This window comes from Bubalus kerabau, chromosome 10 (genome assembly GCF_029407905.1).
Source record: "Bubalus kerabau isolate K-KA32 ecotype Philippines breed swamp buffalo chromosome 10, PCC_UOA_SB_1v2, whole genome shotgun sequence".
In the NCBI taxonomy this organism is placed as follows: domain Eukaryota; kingdom Metazoa; phylum Chordata; class Mammalia; order Artiodactyla; family Bovidae; genus Bubalus; species Bubalus kerabau.
Genome location: NC_073633.1, coordinates 39128830 through 39142201, shown reverse-complemented (window position 1 = coordinate 39142201; position 13372 = coordinate 39128830). Strand labels below are relative to the sequence as shown.

Genomic DNA, 13372 nt, shown 5'->3' with positions numbered 1-13372 from the left:
GGATACCAAGGGACTGTGATATACTTTTGCTTTCCTTTCCATACCTGCCTAAACCATTTGAAAATTCTACAAGCAAATAACCCTCCAATAATTTTACATACAAAAAAATCTGTTTTTTATGGAGAAAATTTCCCTTTATGAAGCCTTCTTCAGGTTTTTTGTTTTGTTTTGTTTTTTAGTCTATAACTTGTGGGTGAATTTCCTCCTGACATACTGGGAGAATTCTTCTTGTTCTCCTTACTGTTACTGAAGCTTTTGTCTCTTTCTCCTCACTCCCAACAGTAAACAACCCCACCCCTGCAATACCCTTTATACACCTGCGCGCATGTGCACGCACACACATACACACACACACATACACACACACACAGAGATGCTCAACCTCATAATTCACCACAGACATCTTTTTAGATATGCATGGTGTCTTGACGAATTGGGATTTTCCCCATTTTAAACAGGTTAGTGTTGTCAGATAAAATATATGACGCCCAGTTAAATTTGAGTTGCAGATAAGTAGTGTGAGCAATTTTTTAATATAGATATGTCCCAATTATTGCATACTAGAAAATTATATTAAACAATAGCTCTTTGTTCAGCTGAGATTCAAATTTAACTGAGTATCCTGTATCTTTTATTTGCTAAATCTGGCAACCCTAAGACAGGCACATGTGCTGAATGAAAGATGCCAAAATCTTGGATGAAGGACACTAAATCTTTTCCATGAACATCTTTTCACTGAGTTAGAGGTACGTTTTTCCAAACCCTAATTCTGTCTGAATATAGTCCCATAGCTTCTCTTTCATGGCCTTATCAAAAAAATATCTACACACAATAAGGCTTGATTGTTAACTTCAATATTTATTCTGTTATCTCTCCTTGAGATTCATCTACAACCACGCTGCTTTAGTTAGAGTCCAGCAGAGTACCCTTGTCCTCACACCCGATACATGTCTTCATGATGGTAGACACCGAGCCAGGCCTCTGCTTTTCCTCGGGCAGTGGTGCTAAATGCTGACAACACAGTGGAATCGCCTAGGAAGCTTTTCAGTGTACCCATGCCCATACCCACCCCAGATAAAGGGATGCAAAATCTCGAGCAGTGAGACCCAGTCTTTAACACATTCTCAAGTTCCCCAGGTGACTCTAAGGTGCAGCCAGCATTGTGAATAATTGCCATAACACATAAACAGTCTGTACCCCACCCTCAAGCTTTAAGTTCTGTAAAATAGTGCCTCTCAAACTTTTATGCATGCAGATAAGCTCAGGATGCTGTTAAAATACAGATTATGATTCCATTGTTCTGGGGTAGGGCCTGAGACTCTGCATTGATAACAAGTTCCCAGGTGATGCTGCTGGCCCTTGAGACACATTTAAGAGGGAAGGCCATTAATAATAATAGTGATTTAAAAAAAAAAACAGGATTAAACCACTTTCAAATCAAAGTCATTGCTATCTTTTACTTTATAACCCATACGCTGGTTTCTCTTCAGATCTTATAAATCTCTCGCCTTTTAGTTTATAATCCAAATAAGCAAAATTTATGAGACTGGTAATAAAAACTTTCTTTGGATCCACAGTAGTCGTAAGACTCGCACCATATGTGCACTCCAGTTTGAAGTTGCAACTTTTCTGGATTCATTTCCTATCCGTGGGAAGCGAAAGAGAAAATAACAGTGGTTCAAGTTTCAGCACACAGATTTTTTCTAGGCGCAGTCAGAAACCTCAGGCTGACATTTCCTGTCTACGGGTCATGAAATGCAATGCTCGGCTGTGCAATGCCTTAACTCACAGCCACTTACAAAAGGAGCCACCACGTCTTAGTGGACCGGCCACATGATATGTTCTTTGCAGACGGGGAAATGGGCTAAGTGGCACAAAAGTGCCCTGCAGCCCTCCAGAAGCCATAACTCTGCATTTCCCCCTGGAATTGCCCCAGCTGGCTTTTCAAGGGAACTTTCCATCGGAGTAGCTAGAGCCCCCTGGTTTGAATCTGCTCTTTCACTGACCAGCTCTGTGACCTAGGACAAGTTACATCAGTTGCTTTAAGCCTTAGTTTCCTAGATATCTTCTGTAAAAAAGGAATAAAGATTATATGCTACATTTTTGGTTAGCACAATGCATGGCACACTACTAACATTAAATCCTAGCCATTTCATGTCGAGTTCTCCTCCATCTTAAATTACCTGGAAATACATGCCTCTCTGTCCCTTACAAAGAAAATCTGAAATCACTACTTTCAAGTACAGCACTCACTACCCTCAGTCCTGGCTTGGGTTCTAGCCTGTGTGAAGGACAGCAACTGGTGCTCACAAAGAAATACAATAATAGCTGCATCATATCTCCACATACTAGGAAATCATATCAGGCTTGAACGCAAACAAAATCCAGCAGATTTTTCTCCCACTTCGTGGAGAAGGAAGTTTGTCTTGTGACCAGAGCTACTTCCTTTAAAGGCCAAGGAAGAGAGAACTAAGGACAGCTTGAGTTACCCCTGTGCATCTTTTATAAGAGCAGAGACTTACAGTGTGATGCTATTAGTGGGGTCTGCAAATGGCAGGAGAGAGGAGCCAGTGAAGAGAAAAGTGCCATAGGTTTTTAATATGGATGAGAAGCTGCCTGCTCTTTCCTAAGCAAATGAGGAACAGAAGAAGTAAGGAATTCAACCCTATTTACAGAGAGTCTCTGGAATAAAGGGGTAAACGGGAGTGGTGATGTTCAGAACCATGTTTCAGTGTAAAACCTACTAGTATAAAGTCTGGCTTCTGGAGGGCAATGTGTGACTTGTTTCAGCAAAGAGATGATTAAAATGTAAAAATAGCAGATAACCCTTGAAATGCCAGTGTCAGCCCCAAAGAACAGCTTCCAGAGATGAGGAGTGGGTGGACTTCCAGAGATACAGATTCAGAATCTAACTTTAGCCTGAACTTTCTGAAGCTGCTCAGCAGTACTGGGGGAAAGATTTGGTGTGAAGGCAGCTAAGAATAGCAGCTCAAATCAGACTATGGAATTAGATGAGTTTCAATCAGCCACATGTCCCCCTGCTCCCCACCTCCCCATCTCTTACCTACTCCCAGGCTCAGTGGGACGTGAACACTCATAGTGCTGGAGAGTTAGGGCTCTAAGAAATGGTACTCAGACCCAGAACAGTGATAACAAGAGCTGATATTTACTGAGTAATTTAAATTTGCAGGCCTTATGTTAAGTGCTTCCTGGAGACTGGTACGTTTAATACTCACCCCAGAACTAGGAGTATCTTCATTTTACAATGAAGGTACCTCATTTTACATGTGAGGACATTTATACTTAGAGATATCAAGAAACTAATCCAAGGTCACTCGGCTTGGCAAAAGAACAATGAAGTGCTGGGAAATGGAAAGAAAAACTGAAAGAACTGGAAGATCCAGGACTTTGACAAGGCAGGAGAGAACTTCAGGGAGAGAAAGGGCTAGATAACAGAGACATGCATTGTCCTCCCATCCTATGAGAAATGAATAGAGACATCTTACACTGCAGCAAGGGGTAAGGAATTAGGTTAGAGCTAAGGAAAAAAGATTCTGGATTGCAAAACTGTGAAACATAAGAATTCATTGTTGAAGGACAATAAGAAACTAGCCAAGTTGATTTTTAAAAAAACAAGGTGGTTTTGTGTTTCTCCAAGTATGCCCCACTGGAGGAGGAAATGGCATCCCACCACTCTGGTATTCTTGGCTGGTAAGTCTATCAGACAGAGGAGTCTGATGGGCTACTGTCCGTGGGGCCACAAAAAGTCAGTTGGGGCCGCTAAGTCTGACACACTACGCTAAGTCAGACATGACTTGGCGACTAAACAACAATAAGTATGTCCCACAGAACACTAGTTCTCTAAGACATCAAATACTCAGGAAATATTGTGCTATATTTGAACAGGTTTCTTTGCTGGAGGAACTCTTAAGAGCTTCGAATTAGCTAATATATATTGTGAGTCTCTAGTAGCAGAATGGAGTAGGTGGGTGTTCCCCAAACTTACTTGACAAGAACATTTTTCTTAATAGTCTTTACTCAAACATGCATGGGGAAAACCTGGGGTTTTCTAACATGGTTTAAGTATGGAACTTCCTGGAGATTAGGAACTGGCCTTGCCACTCAAAGTATAGTCCATGCACTCTTGTCATTGGTTTGCACATCACTTAGGAGCTAGTGAGAAATGTGGAATCTCAACCCCACCTCAGACCTACAGAATCAGAACCTACCTTTAACAATTTTCCCTGATTTATTAGTATACTAATACTTGAGAAGCTCCAAATTTCTTCAAGCCTCGGAATTTAGCTGACTATCTGCTACGTAACAAACCTCACCCAAGTTTACGGGGTCTTGAAACACTAACGATTTATTCCTCATGACTCTGTAGGTTAACTTGGCTGAGTTGCTAGGCTCTTCTGCTTCAGGTGTTATGGGCTGCATTTACAGCCTGGACTGCAGGGTCCCTTGTTTCACTCATATATCTGGTGCCTCGGTACTCTTCCCTGGGACTTGTCTACATGGATAGCTCAGGTTTCCTCAAAACACAGCATTCTTGGGGGTACTGGCCTTCTTACATGGAAATTGACTCCCAAAAAGGATGAAACAGATGCTGCCAATTCTACCAGGCCTGGATTTAAAAGTCCCAGAATATCACTTCTGCTGTATTCTATTTATTCATCAAAACAAATCATTACTCCAGTGGGATTCAAGGAGTGGGGAAATGGTTTCTACCTCGTGATGTGCAAAGTGGCATCTATACGTAAGAAGGAAGGAATTAGTGGAGGCTGTCTTTGGATACCATCATACTGCCCCTCTTGAGTGATATTAGATGCTGTGCATGAGCCCCACCTAAAACTAAGTGCCTCAAGTGTGCTAAAGTGTGTCCTGGATTGGCCCTTCCTCCAAGGTCAACAGACATTTCAACCCCCTTTACAAAGGAAAAGTATGTCCCATCCACTGAGCCTGTCGGTACCAGAGTTGGGGTGGGAGAATGGGTTAAGTTTCATCATTTATCAACACCAACCAAAACTATTTATTCTGGACCTAATTTGTGCCAGGAACTTAGCTCTCAACACATAATAGTGTACAATGCAGTTACAAGCCTATTCTCTGAAGCTTTCAGTTTAGTGTTAGAAAACAGTCGATAAACTAGTGAGTCATTAAATAAACACAATAATCATAGGAAGTGATAAGGGCTATTAAGAAAATAAAATAGGGCAATGTGATTGTGAGAGACTTCCTAAGTTCACTTAGATGCGAGGTCACAGAAGATCTCAAGGAGAGTGTCATTGAGCTGAGACCAGGAGGATGGGAAGAAGGCAGTCATTCAAAGAACTGAGGTCAGGGTGGCTGAGGATATGAGTACAAAGGCCCTGAGACAGGAACATGGTCTATATGTTCAAGGGATAGAAGAAAGGCCACGTGCCCGGAGCACATTCCAGAAACAGAAGGGAACCCGGGATGAGGCTGGAGAGGTGGGTGAAGGCCACAGCTTCAAAGAGCTCTGCATACAGAGTAGGAATATAAGAACCAGACCAGAGTAAGAAAGTGATGTGCTCACATGATATCCTGAATGCAGTGGAAAAACACCAGACAGCTTACTGCAAGAGCTGACATAGCTTGTTGTGCATTTTTATAAGAAGGTTCTGGCTGCTCTGTGAGAAACAGATTGGAGAGAATAGCAGAAGCAGGGAGGCTTAGGAGACTAAGCCAGCCAAACCGGATGAGAGGAACGGGCAGTTGGCGGCCCTCAGTGGGTGGGTTGTGTGTGCTGCAGGGCCCTGTGGAGCATCCCTGTCCTTGCTACCCTCCTAGCATTAGGAAAGTGCAGCCAGCCCTCCTCCCAGCCTCTGCGGTGTCACTCCTGACAAGTACATCTTAACTGAAGCCTTTACAGCATAGAATATTGCCCTGAATGTCTGTATTTTTCATTTCATTGTGTTCAGCTGATGAGAATTAGAACGAAATTTTCCTGAAGGCTCTTCAGTACCCAGAAAAGGTACTGTGAGACATTCCATTTCCTCCCGTCATCTTCCAGGATCCTTACCCTAAAACCCAGTTGGTCAGAAATAGCAGAAAGTGAGGCTGAGACAACAACAAATTGGCCAACTCTGTGCGACCCCGTGGACTGTAGCTCCCACCAGGCTCATCTGCCCACGGAATTCTCCAGGCAAGAATACTGGAGTGAGGAGCCATTCCCTTCTCCAGGGAATCTTCCTGACCAGGGCTCAAAACTGGGTCTTCTGCATTGCAGGCAGATTCTTTACCATCTGAGCTACCAGGGAAGCCCCCAACAGTTGGCTTCCCTAAGCTGGCAACACCAGCTTACTAATATGAATTCTGTTTGTTCATGTCTCACATACTTTGGTAGGGTCATCCCCTCTAGCCACCTGAGACTAAACAGAAAGGAGCTTCTGTACGATTCCTGCTTCCAGCTGGAACCAGAAGTTCCACAGATGCGTTAGCTAGTGCCCATGCCAATCCCGCAGCCATTCCTGAGTTGTGACTTCACTATGTGACAACATTTGTATTTGCTTCTTCTAAGATGTTACTTCTAAATCCTTTCCATGTTGCAGCTTCTCGTTCTGCAAGCCATGAGCATGACATTACCTGTTCAATTTTCTGATGTCACCCCAATTTGTATATACATATTCCTTTCAATAAAGGTGATCCATTTATTGCATAACAAAGTAAATTTAATAGTTATACTTTCATAATTTCTTGTAAGTTCCAAAATCAGAAACACCTACATGGCCAACAGTGTCTCCCAGTGTTGTTTTTAAAATATAATTATCATCAATAGCCTCTGTCTCTGAGAAAGTTGCAAGAAATGTATCCTTGAATATCACTGAGTCCAAAATAAAATGCTCCCTGCATACCCGCTGTGTGCCAGGCTTGTGCCATGTGTCCTTGAGAAACTCGTGATTTAATGCAGCTTCAAGCATGATATTCTAATCAATTAAAAACGTAATAAATGACCTTTGGTCATCACAAGCTTATCTTTCTACCCTGTTGGGTAGAAGTTGTAACAAACAGCCCAGGTAAACTGCGTGACAAGGAGAGAGGCCTGGAAAACAGAAGGATCGGGCAAAACATAATTTATTTCTGCCTCCTTTTATTTCCCTGAAAACCTCTTTTAAAGTTCACAGCTAAGAGGAAAACAAGCAGATTGATGCCCACTTGCTCAGGGACCGGAAAGAGAAGAGGGTCTCAGTTCCAGAGCTTGGAATAACAGTTGTGTTTGGTGAACTGTTTTCCAGAAGCTATTTCTTGTAAACTAAGGCCATAGGGTTAATGGTAGGCTAGGCTGATTTGAGTAGGGGGAGGGAGAGAGAGAAAAGGAGGACACAGAGAGAAGATGGTTAAAATAAGAAGAAGGGAAAAAACAGTGATAATAGAATATGAAAAAAAAAAAGTGATGAAATCAGGATCACAGAATCCCAAACCAAAACTACAGACTCATTTTCCCAACCCATTCTGAAAACACAGAGACTGAGGGCAAAGTGCCACAAGGGGGACCAAAGCCCGGCCCTTGTGATGCTCAAAGCTTTTCCTCCTCCACATTGCAATTTGGGTGATTTTGTGAAGGCCTCCACTTAGAGCTACGTGCAAATAGCTCCTTGCAGTGTGTGGAACTCCATAAATATTTAATGACAGTCAGGTAGTGATGATAAGGGCAATCATATCAGTATTAGCACAAATGTTTCCCTGGGTCCCTCAGTAAGGAAAAGTCAATGTCAAGGGCAACAGCCAGGGTGCAGAGCCTTGTAAAAAGTCTGTTGTTAATTTTTAATTTGGAATTCCTCTTGGCCTCAGAGTTCTTTTCCCATGCGATTTTTCTCCCTAGTAGTTACTGTGTGCGATGCAGGTAGTTCTTAAAAAGGAGGGAGACTTCTAGAGAAGAGAGAATGATTTTCAACCACTCAGAGCCAATGGCATGGGCACCAAGTGAACCAGTGGCAGCTCCTTGCTGAGTAACTGGACTCCCAGAGAGGAGAGTGCCTGGCAGAGGGCATTCTGTAAAATTTTGATGAGCAAATAAACAACCCTGCCTCCTGCTCCACCTCTCCATGATTCTGGGTACAGAGGAAAGGTTTAAACATACAGAAGAAGAAAAAGAATAATGTGGCAGTTTCTCTATGGCCTCTAGGTCCCGCTCAAAGGAGATCTATTTTTTAATATTTATTTTATTTATGTACTTGCCTCTGCCAAGTCTTAGTTGTGGCACACAGGATCTTTCTTCCATCTTTGTTGAAACACGTGGGATCTTTAGTTGTAGCATGTGAAATCTAGTTCCCTGGCCAGGGTTTGAACTGGGGCCCCCTGCATAGAGAACACAGAGTCTTGGCCACTGGACCCCTATCCAAGCCCCAAGATCTATTTACAAGCTAGGAGTGTCCCTGCTAATACTGCTATTTAAACATCCAAGAACTGATGGTTAAGTACCCAGTGTGTGACTGAAGGTAAGGTCCAGCTATGACATGCAGGCCACCAGTGGAGTAACAAACATTAGATGAGTTAAGCCAAAGACAAAACGCAGGAAAGATCCACACCACATCTCCTGAGACCAAGGGATTCAAGGCCAGTAGTGAACTAAGGGCACCTGGATATGTAAGAATTAATGGCCTCAGTGGAGAAGAGGAGGAGCCATAAGGAGGTCCCTTAATCCCAGGTCAAGAGGCCAGGGAGAGGAGCTCTGCACCACAGTCCAAACATTGGCTAGAGTGCACTCTCTGATACCTGGACCCACACAGAAAGGAGAGTGGAGGCTTAAAGGAGAAGGAAAAAAGGCAGAGAGCCATAATTTGTACACCGAGATATCCAAAAACTCACTTCTGGCCCCTTTAAAAAGAAGGGGCTTGTCCAGTGGAAATGTGGCTATTCTTCCTTAGCATTGACTCTAGTAATATATCTAGTAATTCATCTCTTCTATGAGATAGTAAGTGCCTTGAGAGCAGTTCAGTTCAGTTCAGTTGCTCAGTCATGTCCAACTCTCTGCAACCCCATGGATTGCAGCACCACAGGCTTCCCTGTCCTTCACCAACTCCTGGAGCCTACTCAAACTCATGTCCATTGAGTCAGTGATGCCATCCAACCATCTCATCCTCTGTCATCCCCTTTCCTCCCACCTTCAATCCTTCCCAGCACCAGGGTCTTTTCCAATGAGTTGGTTCTTCCCATCAGGTGGCCAAAGTTTTGGAGCTTCAGTTTCAGCATCAGTCCTTCAAATGAATATTCAGGACTGATTTCCTTTAGGATTGACTGGTTTGATCTTCTTTTAGTCCAAGGGACTCTCAAGAGTCTACTCCAACACCATAGTTCAAGAGTATCAACTCTTTGCCTCCCAACTCTTCTTTATGGTCCAACTCTCACATCCACATGTGACTACTGGAAAAACCATAGCTTTGACTAGACAGACCTTTGTTGGGAGAGTAATTTCTCTGCTTTTTAATATGCTATTAGGTTGGTTATAGCTTTTCTTCCAAGGAGCAAGTGTCTTTTAATTTCATGGGTGCAGTCACCATCTGCAGTGATTTTGGAGCCCAAGACAATAAACTCTACCACTATTTCCGTTGTTTCCCCATCTATTTGTCATGAAGTGATGGAATCTGATGCCATGATCTTAGGTTTTTGAATGTTGAGTTTTGAAACAGCTTTTTCACTCTCCTCTTTCACTTTGATCAAGAGGCTCTTTAGTTCCTCTTTACTTTCTGCCATAAGGGTGGTGTCATCTGCATATCTAAGGTTATTGATATTTCCCCTGGCAATCTGGATTCCAGCTTGTGCTTCATCCAACCCAGCATTTCACATGAAGTATTCTGCATATAAGTTAAATAAGCAGGGTGACAATATAGAGCCTTGACATACTCATTTCCCAATTTGGAACAGGTCCATTGTTTTTTGTTTTTGTTTTTCTTTTGGACTGGTGATTCATTTCATATATGATATTATACATGTTTCAATGCCATTCTCCCAAATCATCCCACCCTCTCCCTCTCCCACAGAGTCCAAAAGACTGTTCTATACATCTGTGTCTCTTTTGCTGTCTCGAATACAGGGTTATCATTGCTGCTGCTGCTGCTGCTAAGTCGCTTCAGTCGTGTCTGACTCTGTGCGACCCCATAGACGGAAGCCCACCAGGCTCCCTCGTCCCTGGGATTCTCCAGGCAAGACTACTGGAGTGGGTTGCCATTTCCTTCTCCAATGCATGAAAGTGAAAAGTGAAAGGGAAGTCGCTCAGTCGTGTCCGACTCTTAGCGACCCCATGGACTACAGCCTACCAGGCTCCTCCAATCATGGGATTTTCCAGGCAAGAGTACTGGAACAGGGTGCCATTGCCTTCTCCGGGGTTATCGTTACCATCTTTCTAAATTCCATATATATATGTTAGTATACTGTATCGGTGTTTTTCTTTCTGGCTTACTTTACTCTGTATAATAGGCTTCAGTTTCATCCACCTCATTAGAACTGATTCAAATGTATTCTTTTTAATGGCTGAGTAATACTCCATTGTGTATATGTACCACCACTTTCTTATCCATTCATCTGCTGATGGACATCTAGGTTGCTTCCATGTCCTGGCTATTAGAAACAGTGCTGCGATGAACATTGGGGTACACGTGTCTCTTTCCCTTCTGGTTTCCTCAGTGTGTATGCCCAGCAGTGGGATTGCTGGATCATAAGGCAGTTCTATGTCCAGTTTTTTAAGGAATCTCCACACTGTTCTCCATAGTGGCTGTACTAGTTTGCATTCCCACCAACAGTGTAAGAGGGTTCCCTTTCTCCACACCATCTCCAGCATTTATTACTTGTAGACTTTTGGATCGCAGCCATTCTGACTGGCATGAAATGGTACCTCATTGTGGTTTTGATTTGCATTTCTCTGATAATGAGTGATGTTGAGCATCTTTTCATGTGTTTGTTAGCCATCTGGATGTCTTCTTTGGAGAAATGTCTATTTAGTTCTTTGGCCCATTTTTTGATTGGTTCATTTATTTTTCTGGAATTGCACTGTAGGAGTTGCTTGTATATTTTTGAGATTAGTTGTTTGTCAGTTGCTTCATTTGCTATTATTTTCTCCCATTCTGAAGGCTGTCTTTTCACCTTGCTAATAGTTTCCTTTGTCGTGCTGAAGCTTTTAAGTTTAATTAGGTCCCATTTGTTTATTTTTGCTTTTATTTCCAATATTCTGGGAGGTGGGTCATAGAGGATCCTGCTGTGACTTATGTCGGAGAGTGTACTGGTCCATTGTTACATGTCCAGTTCTAACTGTTGCTTCTTGACTTGCATACAGATTACTGAGGAGGCAGGTAAGGTGGTCTGTTATTCCCATCTCTTTTAAGAATTTCCCACAGTTTGCTGTGATCCACACAGTCAAAGGCTTTGGCATAGGCAATAAAGCAAAAGTAGATATTTTTCTGGAACCCTCTTGCTTTTTCTAAAATGCAACAGATGTTGGCAATTTGATCTCTAGTTCCTCTGCCTTTTCTAAATCCAGCTTGAATATCTAGAAATTCTCAGTTCACATACTGTCGAAGCCTCTCCTGCAGAATTTTGAGCATTATTCTGCTGGCGTGTGAGATGAGTGCAATTATGCGCTAGTTTGAACATGCTTTATTGTGCTTATCTTTGCATGAAATGTTCCCTTGATATCTCTAATTTTCTTGAAGGGATCTCTAGTCTTTCCCATTCTGTTTTCCTCTATTTCTTTGCATTGATTGCTGAGGAAGGCTTTCTTATCTCTTCTTGCTATTCTTTGGAACTCTGCATTCAAATGGGTATACCTTTCCTTTTCTTCTTTGCCTTTAGCTTCTCTTCTTTTCTCAGCAATTTGTAAGGCCTCATCAGACAACCATTTTGCCTTTTTGCATTTCTTTTCCTTGGGGATGGTCTTGATCACTGTACCATGTCATGAACCTCTGTCCATAGTTCTAGGCACTCTGTCTAACAATAGAATGGGAAAGACTAGAGATGTCTTCAAGAAAATTAGAGATATTAAAGGAATATTTCATGCAAAGATTAGCACAATAAAGGACAGAAATGGTACGGACCTAACAGAAGCAGAAAATATTAAGAACAGGTGGCAAGAATACACAGAAGAGCTATACAATAAAGATCTTCATGACCCAGATAACCATGATGGTGTGAAATGCTGGACTGGATGAAGCACAAACTGGAATCCAGATTTCCAGGAGAAATATCAATAACCTCAGATACGCAGATGACACCACCCTTATGGCAGAAAGTAAAGAGGAACTAAAGAGCCTCTTGATCAAAGTGAAAGAGGAGAGTGAAAAAGCTGTTTCAAAACTCAACATTCAAAAAACTAAGATCATGGCATCTGGTTCCATCACTTAATGACAAATAGATGGGGAAACAATGGAAATAATGACAGAGTTTATTTTCTTGGGCTCCAAAATCACTGCAGATGGTAACTGCACCCATGAAATTAAAAGACACTTGCTCCTTGGAAGAAAAGCTATGACCAACCTAGATAGCATATTAAAAAGCAGAGAAATTACTCTCCCAACAAAGGTCTGTCTAGTCAAAGCTATGGTTCTTCCAGTAGTCACGTGTGGGTGTGAGAGTTGGACCATAAAGAAGGCTGAGAGGCAAAGAGTTGATACTCTTGAACTATGGTGTTGGAGAAGACTCTTGAGAGTCCCTTGAACTGAAAGAAGATCAAACCAGTCAATCCTAAAGGAAATCAGTCCTGAATATTCATTTGAAGGACTGATGCTGAAACTGAAGCTCCAAAACTTTGGCCACCTAATGGGAAGAACCGACTCATTGGAAAAGACCCTGATGATGGGAAAGATTGAAGGCAGGAGGAGAAAGGGAATGACAGAGGATGAGATGGTTGGATGGCATCACTGACTCAATGGACATGAGTTTGAGTAGGCTCCAGGAGTTGGTGAAGGACAGAGAAGCCTGTCGTGCTACAATCCCTGGGGTTGCAAAAAGTCAGACAGGACTGAGCTACTGAACTGAACTGAACTGAACTTGAACATTCTTTGGCATTGCCTTTGGGAGTGGAATGAAAACTGACATTTTCCAGTCCTGTGGCCACTGCTGAGTTTTCCAGATTTGCTGGTGTATTGAGTGTAGCACTTTCACAGCATCATCTTTTAGGATTTGAAATAGCTCAACTGGAATTCCATCACCTCTACTAGCTTTGTTCATAGTGATGCTTCCTAAAGACCATTTGACTTCCCATTCCTGGATGTCAGGTTCTAGGTGAATGATCACACCATCGTGGTTATCTGGGTTAGAAGATCTTTTTTGTATAGTTCTTCTATGTATTCTATCTACCTCTTCTTAATCTCTTCTGCTTCTGTTAGGTCCATACCATTTCTGTCCATGAGGGCAGACC

At 42.4% G+C, this 13372-nt stretch overlaps 1 protein-coding gene across 4 annotated transcripts in view; it reads left to right on the top strand.

The window, feature by feature from the left end:
- The window catches only part of RASGRP1 (RAS guanyl releasing protein 1), a 217890-nt gene that overhangs the window by 80373 nt on the left and 124145 nt on the right, over window positions 1-13372 (top strand). Inside the window, exon 1 of one of the 4 annotated variants that reach the window (XM_055537331.1) lies at window positions 10062-10180. The exons of the other annotated variants lie outside the window; for them this stretch is intronic. The gene's annotated coding sequence lies outside the window, so the exon portion shown is untranslated. Of the gene's footprint in view, window positions 1-10061; window positions 10181-13372 lie in introns of those variants that run through there. 4 annotated transcript variants of the gene reach the window in all.